General features: G+C 30.7%; 1 protein-coding gene across 5 annotated transcripts in view; it reads right to left on the bottom strand.

Moving 5' to 3' along the window:
- The window catches only part of LOC142321403 (uncharacterized), an 80,533-nt gene that overhangs the window by 54,743 nt on the left and 12,149 nt on the right, over positions 1-13,641 (bottom strand). For 4 of the 5 annotated variants that reach the window (XM_075359451.1, XM_075359449.1, XM_075359453.1 and 1 more), the window contains exon 2: positions 2,746-2,870. The exons of the other annotated variant lie outside the window; for it this stretch is intronic. The gene's annotated coding sequence lies outside the window, so the exon portion shown is untranslated. The remainder of the gene's footprint in view (positions 1-2,745; positions 2,871-13,641) is intronic. 5 annotated transcript variants of the gene reach the window in all.

Raw genomic sequence — 13,641 nt, forward strand, 5'->3', positions numbered from 1 at the left:
TTTATAAGTGTAAATTAACAATATGTTGTACTTACAACTAGCTGAATTATTTGTTTCTTTGGATAAACAAATGTTATGCTTAATTTAAATCTCTTTTATAATTGTTTATGCCATTCTGGCATAAAGTTTTTCCGTTATTTCTACGAATTCACAGCTAGGGTAGGTCCCGTTGCTTTGTTACAAGGAATGTTTGAATTCCACTTGGTTTCGTATTGCTGGGTCCGTAAAGTCCACCTGTCTCTATTATTGTTATTGTATTCGAACCTCCCACCGTCATCCTCAGCGACCGCGCCTATTATTCTATCGAGCTATTTCTGACTACCCTTTTCAAACACCCGTTATCTTTTCGTCCCCTTACTAATACATACACAAACACTCTCCTGTACACTACCTGGATCTGGTTACCCCCGCCTTTTTTCGCCATCTTTTCGGCAGAGTACCTCCAACATCTAACCAGTGCAGTCGCCTATGGCAATACTCTCCTGCAAAACTCTGTGTTAACATTCACGCTCAAGCAGAATTTCAAACTCATCACAACACATTTGAGATTCCGCGCCGCATTCTACCACTAAACCACATCACGCCGCTGTATTCCTGATTCACCGTGCGGACTACGCCCAGGACTACATAGGTATTCTTCCGTACTTGCTGTTACGAGGTCATCTCTGGCAAATATTTGTTGCTACAGGCAAGTTCAGTTTTTCTTTACTCATTACGTTAAACCTTTATGTTATCATTCAAATCTGTGGAACATTCCGTTCATCCTACCTATGCCGTTCAAGTTTCAATTTCACTTTAGTACGGTCACTTACAGAAGACTGTCATTTCAGCTGCAACCCATTTCATGTGCTCAATTAAGTTCAGTGTGATTATATTGTAATTAACTCTTTTGTACTGTAATATTATTGTGTCTTTTTCTACGTCAAACTAAAATTACATTTTTACATCATTTAACGTTAAGTTTGTGGTTCATAAATCAGGAAAGGCCAATGCCAATCAAGATTTACTTTAATTTATTTTTCTAAGGTTATGACATTTGTTCATTGCTAATTTTTCAATATTACAGCATTTGTCAGTAATGCAATAGTTCTCCAGTTATATTATGTTTATTGATGTTTTGTTTTTCTAAGTATATAATTGTAAATCTCATTTTAATAATATTATTACTGATATGCTGATTTCAGTTGATATTTCTTATGTGAAATTAAGTTATGTTTAGTTCATAATTTCATTCAATTTAAGGTTATGCTTTAACATAAGTTCAGTTGTTTTACATAATTAAAGTCCAATTTCTTTTGGCAAATACTAGCTGTGAGTTTTTTTATTTTTTAACTTTACCCAACAATAATCCTTTGGAAATGGTTAACCAAACTAATTTTCTTTCCTTTCCTAAATAACTCTTCATAAATAATTTCACTAAACTCTTACAATCAAGCTATTCAACAAATGGCTGAAACTAAAAAATTGTAATGGGCACTTTAGTTGGCTTATTCCTCATATGTACATAGAATTAGTACCTCAACAATTAGTAGGAAAATATCAATTTAAATGTTCCCAGCACTTATAGAATATTAATTGATAATTCCCCTTTAACTAATTTATCTCACTTGAGTGAAAATATAAAAGGGAATTCTTGAAACCATGGAAATTAGAGTGTGCCTTCCTATTTTGCCTATTACAAGATTTCAATATTTACTTTCCAAAGTCTAAATTACTTTCACAACTGAATTCGAGCTTTGGTGACAATCAGACCACAACATCAATGGAAATATCAAATATACTCTAATTCCAGTTTCCCCCTTTTAGAGATTGTTAAAAACAATCCAACATATATTTTATGTATAAAATGTTAAGTGATTTAAAAGATGAGACAGTAAATTCAATACTCTGTTAACCTTCTTGGAAAAGTATTCCTAATAAACTTTAGTGTTGTTTTCGACTCAAATGAACATATTCGTATAAAAAAAAATAATAAAAATAGGTTTGTTCCTCATTTCACTTGTGTAGGAGTGAGCAAAAAAAACCACCTTCTTATCAGTAGATTTCTCCAAAAGAAGAATAATCCTACCGTTTTTCAAGGTTTCAATTTTTCCATTATCATCAAATGTTTTCTTTTCATTTTATGTAAAATTCCTCAGAATAGAGTTTTGAACAAGTTTTGCTTTTTTTATTTATTACATTTTTATTTATCAGTTGTAATTTACCAAAATTAATCTCAACAAACCAAAAAAAAGTTCTTTTCAAATAAAACTTTTTAGACTGTGAAAGTTTTCTTGAAAATGACGAGATGTAGTTCTGGAATCAGTTTTATTCAATTTTTCAGGTCAAAAAAAATGAAAACCATCTAATTTGTCCCTTAATTTTGAATCCCAACTGTTTAGTATAGCTTAATTTTATTCTTGGTGCAATGATCAGAGTGAAATATTTCACTAGTTGCATTCCTAAAACAAAGCAATTCCTAACTTATGTTTACAGAAATATTTCCCATATATTAACATCCCAAATCAACTACTACCCTTGAATAAATTTCTTCATATATAAAAATTCAGAATTAAGAAAATAAATAAAAAGCAAACTCAAACCTTCACTTTCCAAGCATAATTAATTTATTAATTTTAACAATAAAGTCGAAGGGCATGATAACACTTGAAGAAATATATCTTGTATGCATTTTACGGTAGTAATAACATAAATCAATTGCTGAAAATGTTAATACTTATTAATTAAATTCAATGAGGTATTTACTTTTTATTATTATCTTGTAATCATCACAGGCTTCAGTAAGTTGAACTTTTAAATCTCTACTTAATGACCTGGATTCTGCAAGTTGCAATTGAAGTTTATCGAGCTGTTTATTCAACTTTTTTACTCTATTCAACAAAGAAAGAAAAATGATAAATAATACAAGAAATGAAATTAAAAATCTATTGTCATAAAGTTAATTACCGTTAGCTATTACATTATAATATAATTAATAACCTAAGTAATAGCTTTAAATAACAAGCTTTTCTTCTTTCCTATGGGCCTAAGCAATAAGATAAGTCTTATGGCCCTACAAGTTACCGTACCGAAAAAATACCAGAATCAAAAAGGAATTGACAACTTTAAAAGCGTATAAAAATTTACTGAGAATTTACAGATTTGGTTGAAGTCTCATTTCAGAGCAAAACACATCAAGTTTTGACTCACGTAGTTTATTAGTACTAAATTCACCCACCAGTGCTGTTAAGTGTTGTTAAAAATGGATACATTTACTGGTGCAGAACGTACTCGCTGTGTGCTTTGGTTTCATGATTTGCATTCAGCAACTGCAGTTCAGCATAATTTTCATAGAGAACAGTAGAGCCTCCTAGTAGGCATACAATTTACTCATGGCACCAGACCTTTGTTGAAAAGCTCTTCCAAGCACAAGAGTCCGTTCTTCTTCCAGAAGGCAATCATAAATAGTATAGTTTATCTGGACAGGTTTCAAATTTTTTTAATTCCTCAGTTAGACAATGATGACCAAGATAGATACCATTACTATCAGTGTCTTGCTGATAGCACCACCTCACTATATAATTTGTATATTTAACATTAATTAAACGAGGCTAGCAAGCAAAAGTGAGCGTAGGTTATGTCGGTTATGTGTAGTGACTAATGGTACACCTAATGAACAAATATCAACATAAGCTAACAAAACTAATGCCTACAAGTCCGAGATTTTCTTGATACTCGATTCCCAGATCGGTGGACTGGTCGTGAAGGTCCAATTGCATGACACCTCCCGACCCGCATTTCATCTCGCTAGATTTTTTCTTGTGGTGTTTCATAAAAGAGTGAATTTGTGTAACACCTTTGCCTGTGATCTTGTTAAGCTAGAACTTCGAATTAACTTCTAATTTGCTGGCAACAGTCTGGAATGAAAACGAATAGGAATGAAATCAGGTGGGATATATATCATATTACAAATAGCAGCCATATCCAACCAAACTGAATGTCGGGTGACAAATGTGATTTGTTTTTCTTTGAAATGAGAGCTCAAATGATTCTGTAAGTTTCTCAATAAATTTTTATAAGCTTTTAAAGTTGTGAAGTTCCTTTTTGAATCACTTGGTATAAATATATAAGAATACAATAAAATTGACCGGCTTAAGACACTTGGTAATCTGTGTGTCCCATATATCTCACATTAAAGAATTTGAGATGAAAATTATCATTAGTGCCATTTACAATTATTTAAAAAATAATAATAATTGCAGAAAAAGTAGGTACATTTTTGGAATTTACAGCCACATTTTTATTTACAACTGTTGTATATAATTTGTATATTTAATATTAATTAGATGAGGCTAGTAAGAAAAAGTAAGCATAGGTTATGTTGGTTATAATTTTGTGTAGTGACTAATGGTACATCTAATGAACAAATATCAACATAAGCCAACAAAACATAACCTATGCTTGCTTCACTCGCTAACCTCATCTAATTTAAGCTAAATACACGAGTTACATACAGCTTATTAATAACAAAAGTAATTTGTAAACTAAATTCAATAATGTTAATTATTGTTATTTTACATTAATTAAAAACAAATTTTTATTTTATTTTTTTTGCTGTCAAATTCCTAAAAAGTACCAAAGAATGAATTAAACTTACTGTACCTTCCTCAAACACAATGATTTCACTATTTCTAGAAAATTTCAAAATGCAGTACATCAAAACACAAGGGAATCTTATATCCACCAATGGTGTTGAGGTTAGAATCATTATAAACCAGCAGTTTTGTGGTGCATCAATATTCTAAGCCAACCTATGTCTAAAAAATTTTTGTTTTTAAATATAAAGGAGAAAGGTAAACCAAGTTAATTATAATCATTAAAAAATAATTACTGTCAAATTAAGCAAATGAAGCCACACCAGTAAATTATCATAATCAGATTTAATAAAGGAATGGTTGAACAAACCGCATCTGTAGGTCTGAATACACAACAATAAAATTAAACAAAATAATTATTAACAGATAAAAAATGTAAAAGCTTTATTATTATATAAAATAAAGGTACTTATAGCACTTTCAGTGACTACTTTTAGACATCATCAGACCATTAATAAAAAGTTGGCTGGAAAAAATGTTAAGTCATTTCTTGTTATTTAATCCTAAAAACAAGTACATCATAAAAATGTGTTAACACATTTGCTACAATACCGATAAACAAGATGATCCTTTGTTATATCCTTTCTGCATGCTATACCCTCGATTCAGTAGGTTCTGATAATTCTTATTCCACTGACTAAAGGGCTGAATGTATTGTAAGGTCTCCTTACAACACATTCCAGACCGATCAACTGTAACTGCAGTACAGATTATTAAATCATGAAATTTAAAAAAACCATGCTGGTTTTCAATTCCCAGCAAGCAGAATCTGCTACCTTCTCAAGAAGCAGAACTATGTGAGGTATAATGGGGCAAACATTTCTGACTACCAGGCCTCTGTAATAGGGATATTTGATTTTCAAAGTGCTGGAGTTGTCAATAAATGTTCTAAGGGGTAACCAACATCCCTAAACATTGCAGCTGGCCATCCCCAACAACGAGTTGCAAAAACATGCTATTGTCCAAAGCACTAGTCCAAGGTGGTACCCAACACCCAGGCTGTTATTTTCTACAACTTTTTGAATCTTTTAAAAGAAAGTTTACACTATTCAAATCAGATGAAGATTTTTTTCAATATTTTTAAAATTATGTAGCGATCAATCTAATTGTTTATTTAATTTAAATACTATTCTTTATTTATTTATTTACGTTTATTGTAAGGATTTTTCTTCTTTTTTTTTAACCACGAAACTCTTGCAATCATAAAATAAAGACGGCATAAGAGAATTTAAGTTATTTTGTTAAGATTATTATGTTTTAGAATATTATCTTGTTTATCTTGTTTATTATGCAACTTTTCTTCTTAGCAAATCTAAATGAAGATCTCTTCTCTGTAATTGATCTCTTAGATTTCTAACACGTCTTTGAAGATTGTAAACCACAGTAACTATAAATTTACAAAAAAACTACTTATTTAACCCATTATAATAAAAGAAGAGAGTATTAACTATGCAAATAAAATTTAGTAATGAAATAAACTTGGAAAATAAAGAATATAACATACAGAAATTATAAGATGGAAAATAAACTAAAGCACAAGCATCTAATAAAATAAAATTAAAGACTAAATAAAAATTACAAATAAATCTAAATTACAGCATAGCTGTCTATGTTAATATATTTTCAGCCTTTAAAACATACAAAGATCCAAGAACCTCCAATTTATAAAAAGTAATTCATCTTGAATAAATTTCATCACGTTACATTAACTAATAGTCAAAAACATTAAAATCAATTATAATAATTAAGTACCAAAAACTCGCATTAAACTTCCTCCACAAAAAGTGAAGAAGTGACAAAGCAATAAGCAAATTTTAAGAAATGAGCCAAACAGGGGAGAATACAGCTCTTAAGCATGATTTGAAGATTACAACAATAAGTGCAAACTAAATAACAAACACAGTAAGATAATTATAATATCTGTATCAAAGAATTATTCTAAAATTTTAATGAAATCAACATCTTGGCTTATGTCCAACTGCTTATAACACTTGAGAACAAAAAATAATTTTTTTTGTCTTTGTAAGAAAAATATGTGATTCTGATAATATTTTTTCACCTGAATTCAAATATGATTATCAGTTTTTCCCCATCAAGCAAGGTTTCTGAGAAATAGGCATTTATAATTTCAAATATTTTAATACTTTCTCTATTCAGACATGCGACTCACCTACAAAGTAAGAAATGATGATTTTCTGCTATACTTCGCCTGTGGAGCATCCCTATGATGGTCCAACCAACAATAATCAGTCAGTATATCAGGATTCCATTTGCCTTGGTACCTCTTTTCCATAGCTGAAATCCCTGATAAAAGTGTTCCCTGTGCTCATCACTCACTGCACAAAGATTTTCTGGGAAGAACTTTAAGTGTGGTGCAGAAAGTGTACTTTTAGATACATACTACAACCCAAATTTTTATACGATCACTGACAATATCACAGTAATTTTCCACCTTTCGATTTTCCAAAAAACTCTGAGTAACATTTTTAAATGCTTGCCAAACTGCTTTCTCCAGTGGATTCAATAGTTCCTCAAATTTTCATCATGCATTAGTAATCGTATTTGTGCACCCACAAATATTCCTTCTATAAATTTTTGTATCACTAATTTTTGGAAACTCTGTTTTAAATACATGAAACCAGAAGTATTTTCCATGGCCTTGACAGGATTCTTTTTTAATCCTTATTTGATATATAACAGAAGTAGATTTTTCATTTTTCTATTCAGGAATGAGTGATTAGCGTTTGTTTAGACCATTCTTTTCTACTGAAATGGTTGTTTCTGTCCCTACTATCCTATTCACACAGAAAACATTACTTTGTGTAATCAAGCTGCAGACCAAGAATAAGTGCAATTACCTTCAAAATCACCACAGATATTCCATTCATACACTGCATATTGAAGCTTTTCCAATATAAATTGAGTTTCCATATGTTTCCTTCATATTAGCAGAGTGAGCTACAGGTACAGATGGGAATGTTAATTATATTTCAATATATAATTAACTTTTATCGTCAGAAGATTAGTGTAAATAAGTGTTGATGTTTAGTTACGTTTTGGGAGACATTTACCGATAAAAACTTTAAATTCAACATTATTTTAAAATATAATAATTTTAACGTAAGAAAACAATGCTTATGGTGTTTTACACGTAAATTATTATTTATTTATTTAATTATATTTTTAACCCATAACTTCCAGATGAAAAGATATTACTTATTGATTTGTAATTACGATTTTGGAATCATTTACAAAAAAAAAATTTTTACTATTACATAATATGTAATCATAAAAAGTTTTATACGTTGTTACACGTAAAGTATTTTTTTTTTTAGATATATTTTAACCTGTAATTTCGTAAAAAAAAAATTAATAGTTTTTTTACGGAGTAACGATTTTGAGATCATTTAAAAACAAATATGTTAATATCGAAATTATTTAAAAATATATAATTTAAAAATAAAAAATAAATCGTTTACGTTTTTATGTTAAATATCATTTTAATAAAAGTTTTATTTATAATTTGTAAAGTCACAAATTAAGGCATGGTATTTTTTTATGTTCATATACGATTTTGAATCATTTTCAATTGAAAACTATAAATCAACATAATGTAAAAATATAAAAATCTAAAACTTAGCAAAAAATTTCTTTAACGTAATGACACTTTAAAAATTATATTTTTTTAATTATGTTAAATTTAGTCAATTGTTGCCATGTGAAACACAAACAAACGTTTCATGAAATGAGTTTTTTGCTGTGCATTATGAAAATGAGTTATACTAATTATGAGCAACGTTGTGCAATCAAGTTTTATGTTGAAACATAAAACATTCTCACAAACTCTGTGAGAATGCTACTGAAACTTTTTTCAAAATTGAAAAGGGCATATGGAGATTCTATGTCATGAGCCAAGGTTTTTAGGAAGTTTAAAGCATTTTCAGATGGCCGGGAATCAGTTGTAGTCCACGCACTGTTAATGTCAAACAGTGACGACAATGTTCAGTGAATCAGAGACTTGATACAGTAAGAACAGTGATTAACTGTCAGAATGATCGCAGAACAATTGAATTTAAACCACACCACAGTCCATCAAATTTTGACAAACAAATTGGATATGAAAAAAATTTGTGCAAAATTGGTACCAAAAAACTTCACTATTGAACAGAAAAACAACAGGTGGAAGTGTGCTGCGATCTTCTAGGATGAATTGAAACTGATCCTGATTTTCTAAAAAACATTACTGGTGATGAATCTCAGATATTTGAGTACGACCCAGAAACAAAATGCCAGAGCAAGGGGTGTCACACTTTAAACTCACCCCATCCCTAAAAAGCAAAAATGAGCAAATTAAAAACCACAACCATGCCAATTTTGTTTCTTCTTGATAGTAATGGCATTGTCCATAAGTAGCTTTTGCCACAGGACAAAATGTAAATCAATATGTTTACCGAATAATTTTTGAAAGACTGCAGAAAAGAGTTGCTCACATGAGACCAGCCATCAAGACAACCGGACGTTGCATCATGACAATGCACCTTGTCACACTGCACTCTCAATTAATGGGCTTTTGGTTCCTGTAGTTCTTCAACTACCTTGTTCACCTGAATTGAGTCCATGCGACTTTTTCCTCTTCCCGACTTTACACAAGTCTGGAAGGGAGGAGTTATTACACAAGTCAGTGAAGAAGTGAGATTGTGCATATTTGACCATGTGAAGTGACATCTCAAGCATTCCGTGAGGACAGTAGGAGGCCGCAGGAGGTTGTTCGGTGAGTGACTATAGAAAATTAGTGAAAGAGATAAAGTATTGAACTCATTTATAAATTATTAGGGTAATTTTATTTGTGAACAGGAAAGGTATTTGAATGAAAGAACTTTGGGCTAATATTATCTTCATAGTAATACAAAACCAGTTGTTAGAGGTGTAAATATTAGTGGTCATGATAATGTGTTTTGTCAATGGGCTGAATTCTGGTTTTTAATATTTAACTACCTGCAAATAAATCCTGATCTTACTTTAAATTCTATTTTGTATGTAATCATTGTTTATTACAATTACTGACAGTTGTCATTATTTTTATTATTAATGTTTGTTATTGTTGATTGGTCTTATTTTATTTATGTTCTATACTGTTAAACTAATAAATTGTAATTATATAAACATTCTGAAATTGTTAATTTCTCAATATCCTGATCGAGCCATGAGCATGCGACAGTATAATATTAAAACAGAAAACAGGTAAGATGATAAACAGCAGTTTATCTATCTGCTGTTTATAGCAATAGTAACTGAATGTAGATGGTGAAATACTAGTAACCAAGTTATGTTTACGAAACTAGTGTGTGTAGATAATCAAAGTTAAACACAATGCTAGGTGCAGTTCCACTGCACGTTGTTGGAATTAATTAGTCAGTGACTAATGACCTTATCAATCAATGCCAGTTAAATAAAGAGTAGTATTTTAAAGGGTAAAGCCTTAATAGCCAAACCTATGGTTAAGGTGGTTTTTATACATCACCACCAAGAACACTAGTTCGGTTTCATAAAACGTTGATATTTTTGAGTGACAATTAAAAATTGATCTAACTGATCTCTTAGCAATAGATCCAAATAAAATAAAATTAATATAATATGAACCTTAAGGAGCTCATCTAATTAACAGAGGTTTTGTTAATATCAAATGAAGTTCCATACAGTGTTCTGAAAAAATACCCTTCTCGGCATTTCATGAGGAGGTCCTGGATTTGAATCCCGGTCAGGAACAGGGTCTTTTCATACGCTACCAACTTTCCATCGGGCTAATGAACATAATTTTTGATTCCCACTCTTTCATAACAAAAAAATACATATAAATTGTCATTAGTTTTCTTGTTTTTAAAGTAATTACTTTATTTGAAATCACTAAAGCTTCTTTTCCATATTTAAATTAAGAGGGACATCCTGAACTAGTACAGACCAACACCCTCCATGTGACAGTTACAGTCGCCACACCACCTCCTCCGTACCTAGCCCTTATGGGCTTTTACTGGGGGTCATTTTTAATACCTCGGTTATGACAGCTTCCAGTCTTAACCTAGGCCAGGATGCCACCAATATGAATGTCAACAGCAACATTCACATCGATGTACTACTAACTAAGAACTCTAATGAACAAAACACATCTCAAGTCTTAAACAAGACTTTTTTGTATCTGACCCCGCATAATCCGAGATGGCCGATCACACATTCTTAAGACATGACGGATTAGAACCACCTTTGGTAGTATTCTTCAAAAATGAACTTTCCATTTTTATTGTTTCTTAACTGCACAGAAGTTTAGAACAACTGAAAAAGGACGACAGTTAGAAGTTGTACAATTCTGGCATCAGCTATACAACCGGCACTACCAGTTACCGAAGGAATTCCATTTTAGTTCACTCTCTTGGCCTTTTTTTCTCTACAAAAAGAACTATCCAGCCAAACCACATGGAGGCACGCACCAAATTCGAAGTATTAAAGATGTTAATATGTATTATATCACCATCGTATTAAAGTGTAATATGCTTTAACAAATGTAAAGCACTGGTGATATAAATATGTTGATGTTTTTAAAGATGTTAAGGCAAATAATGAATTTAAAAAATTCTTGAACGGGATATATGGAAAGAGAAGTAAAGAGGTAAGAGAAGATAAGGAAACACCGATAAAGAGGGAAGAGAATAGTTGATGCCTCCTCCCTACCAAGAATGGAGCAGAAACTTGTGTTAAAGACAACTAATTAATAAGAGCAGAGCTCCAATATCTAAGAATTGATTGAAAGACATAACAAGATCGCATCAACATGATTGTTAGCATGAGAAGATAACTAAAGCAGAACCCGGTGGTGGACTTCTTAGAAAACAGACAACTTAGATTATATGATCGTATGGAAGGAATGAATGATACGAGTATGTCAACATGAATACTGAAGAAGAGACTGGATGAATAGTGAACAAAGAGAGGCAAAGAATGGATTTAAAAAAAAACCTGAATAGAATATGTGGAAAGAGAAGTAAAGAGATAAGAGAAGATAAGGAGATGCCAACGAAGAGGGGAGAGAATAAAATTTGGCTGAATATTCTGCAACTCCATGGAATGTAATGAGATATTATGACAAAATAAGGTGAAGAAAAGAGACAAAAAGGTGGCATTAACAGAGGTTGAAAGTATATAAGAAAGATAAGAATAACTAACATAAAAGTTATAATATTGTAATAAAAAGGAATGATAAACAAGTTAACTTAAGACAGAAATCTAATTAACAGTTCAAAACAAAAGCTATAAAATGTAAACTTTTCCTGCATTTAAAAAGTTTTAAATTACAAGTACATTAAAAAAAGAAGGATTTGTTGCTAATAAAGCTAAACTTTTTAGAAACTTTGTTTAGAAATAGCAAAAACTATCTATTTATTAATTAACAAATTTAACACATTGTGACAAGACTGACATAAAGCTCACACAACTGTTAGAATGGAAATAACTGTTTTCAGTTGTTAACATCAATTTGATTAATGACTATAATAATAAAATGAATTTCCTTTAAATCAGTCGCACTAATTTTCAATAGATTACTGCTGAAATATTAATTTACCTTAAACCAATAAAATGATTGATCGCTACTAAATAAAAACAATTCACTGGAAGGGGTTATTCACAAAATAATTTTTTTACCAAAAAGGAGGTTTCCAATATGTAGTTAAAATTGATCACTGGAAGATGGGGCAGTATCAATTAACAGGATATCCTTTGTCTATTTTGGTTTAGGGTACAATGAAATTTTCTTGTTTTTTAACAAAAGCTTTTCTAGGGTTAGGTGAATGAGACTCAGTAAAATTTCCGAGATGCTCTACATAAAGTAGAGCATCTCATAGATAACAAATAAGAAATAATAAAATAACAATAGATTATAATAATAATAATAAATAAATAACAATAAAAAATAATAATAAATAACACTAGATAACAAATAACAGATATAAATGGATAAAAAAAATAGAAAATTAAATTTCATCTATGACTGTTATTCAACAGTCTATTAACTTCAACAATAGCATAGTAGTTCGTATAACAATACTGTTGTCATGTCAGGTCTGCAAACTGGTAATTTGTAATGTTTTTTTTAAAGATTTTAATTTACATTTTCAGTGACAAAGAGCAAAGTTTTGGCTTTTACAAGAGCAATGACCCCTAGATCAAAGATTGTAATTGATGATTATTCTATTGAGTAAGTCAAGTGTTTTAACTTTCTTGGATGTAACAAATCTTATCACAGTAAGGTTAAAATAAACAATAAGACCGAACGAGTCAACAGAATGAGTAGCGCAGTGAAACATGCTTAAAAATAAAATAAGATGAGAAATCCTCCTGAAATTTATCAGGTAATGTCAGTTCCAGGTTGTTTATTGTCCAAGACATGGACAATAAGATCGGCTCACAGGCAAACACTGTAAAACAGAGAGATGAGGTTCTTGAAAGCGGTTGTAGAATATCCAAAGTTGAACAGAAGGTGTAATGAGTATACAAGCAAGTACTGAACATTTTTAATTTAAATGCTAAAATTAATGATTATAAATAACAACAGCTCTATACATAAGAAGAATGGATGCAGACTGAATTCTAAAAATTATTAAGGAATATGAACCAAGAGGGAAGATAGGTTTCGGGTGATTGAAGAAGAGATGAAGGAATTGGTTTTAGATGAGAGATCAATGGATGACATAAATATCCAACAAGGCATATACTTAAAGAAGTATAATTTAAAATTATTTACTCTGATGAACCTTTTTCCAAAAAAACTTCGGTTTATTTTAAAATATCACACATAAGTACCAGCAATAAAAGGCCAGTTGCTATTATAACTTTTTAAACTTTGTAGAATGTCGAGTAGCGTAGAAATTCTTCCCGTGCTCGTTTTGGAACTAAACTGTACTACTTCAAGAATTTTTTTCTTTTCATCGGCTTGTAACGGTCAGGGTTCAGATGAAAT

The sequence above is a fragment of the Lycorma delicatula genome, chromosome 3 (assembly GCF_047948215.1).
Source record: "Lycorma delicatula isolate Av1 chromosome 3, ASM4794821v1, whole genome shotgun sequence".
Classification (NCBI taxonomy): domain Eukaryota; kingdom Metazoa; phylum Arthropoda; class Insecta; order Hemiptera; family Fulgoridae; genus Lycorma; species Lycorma delicatula.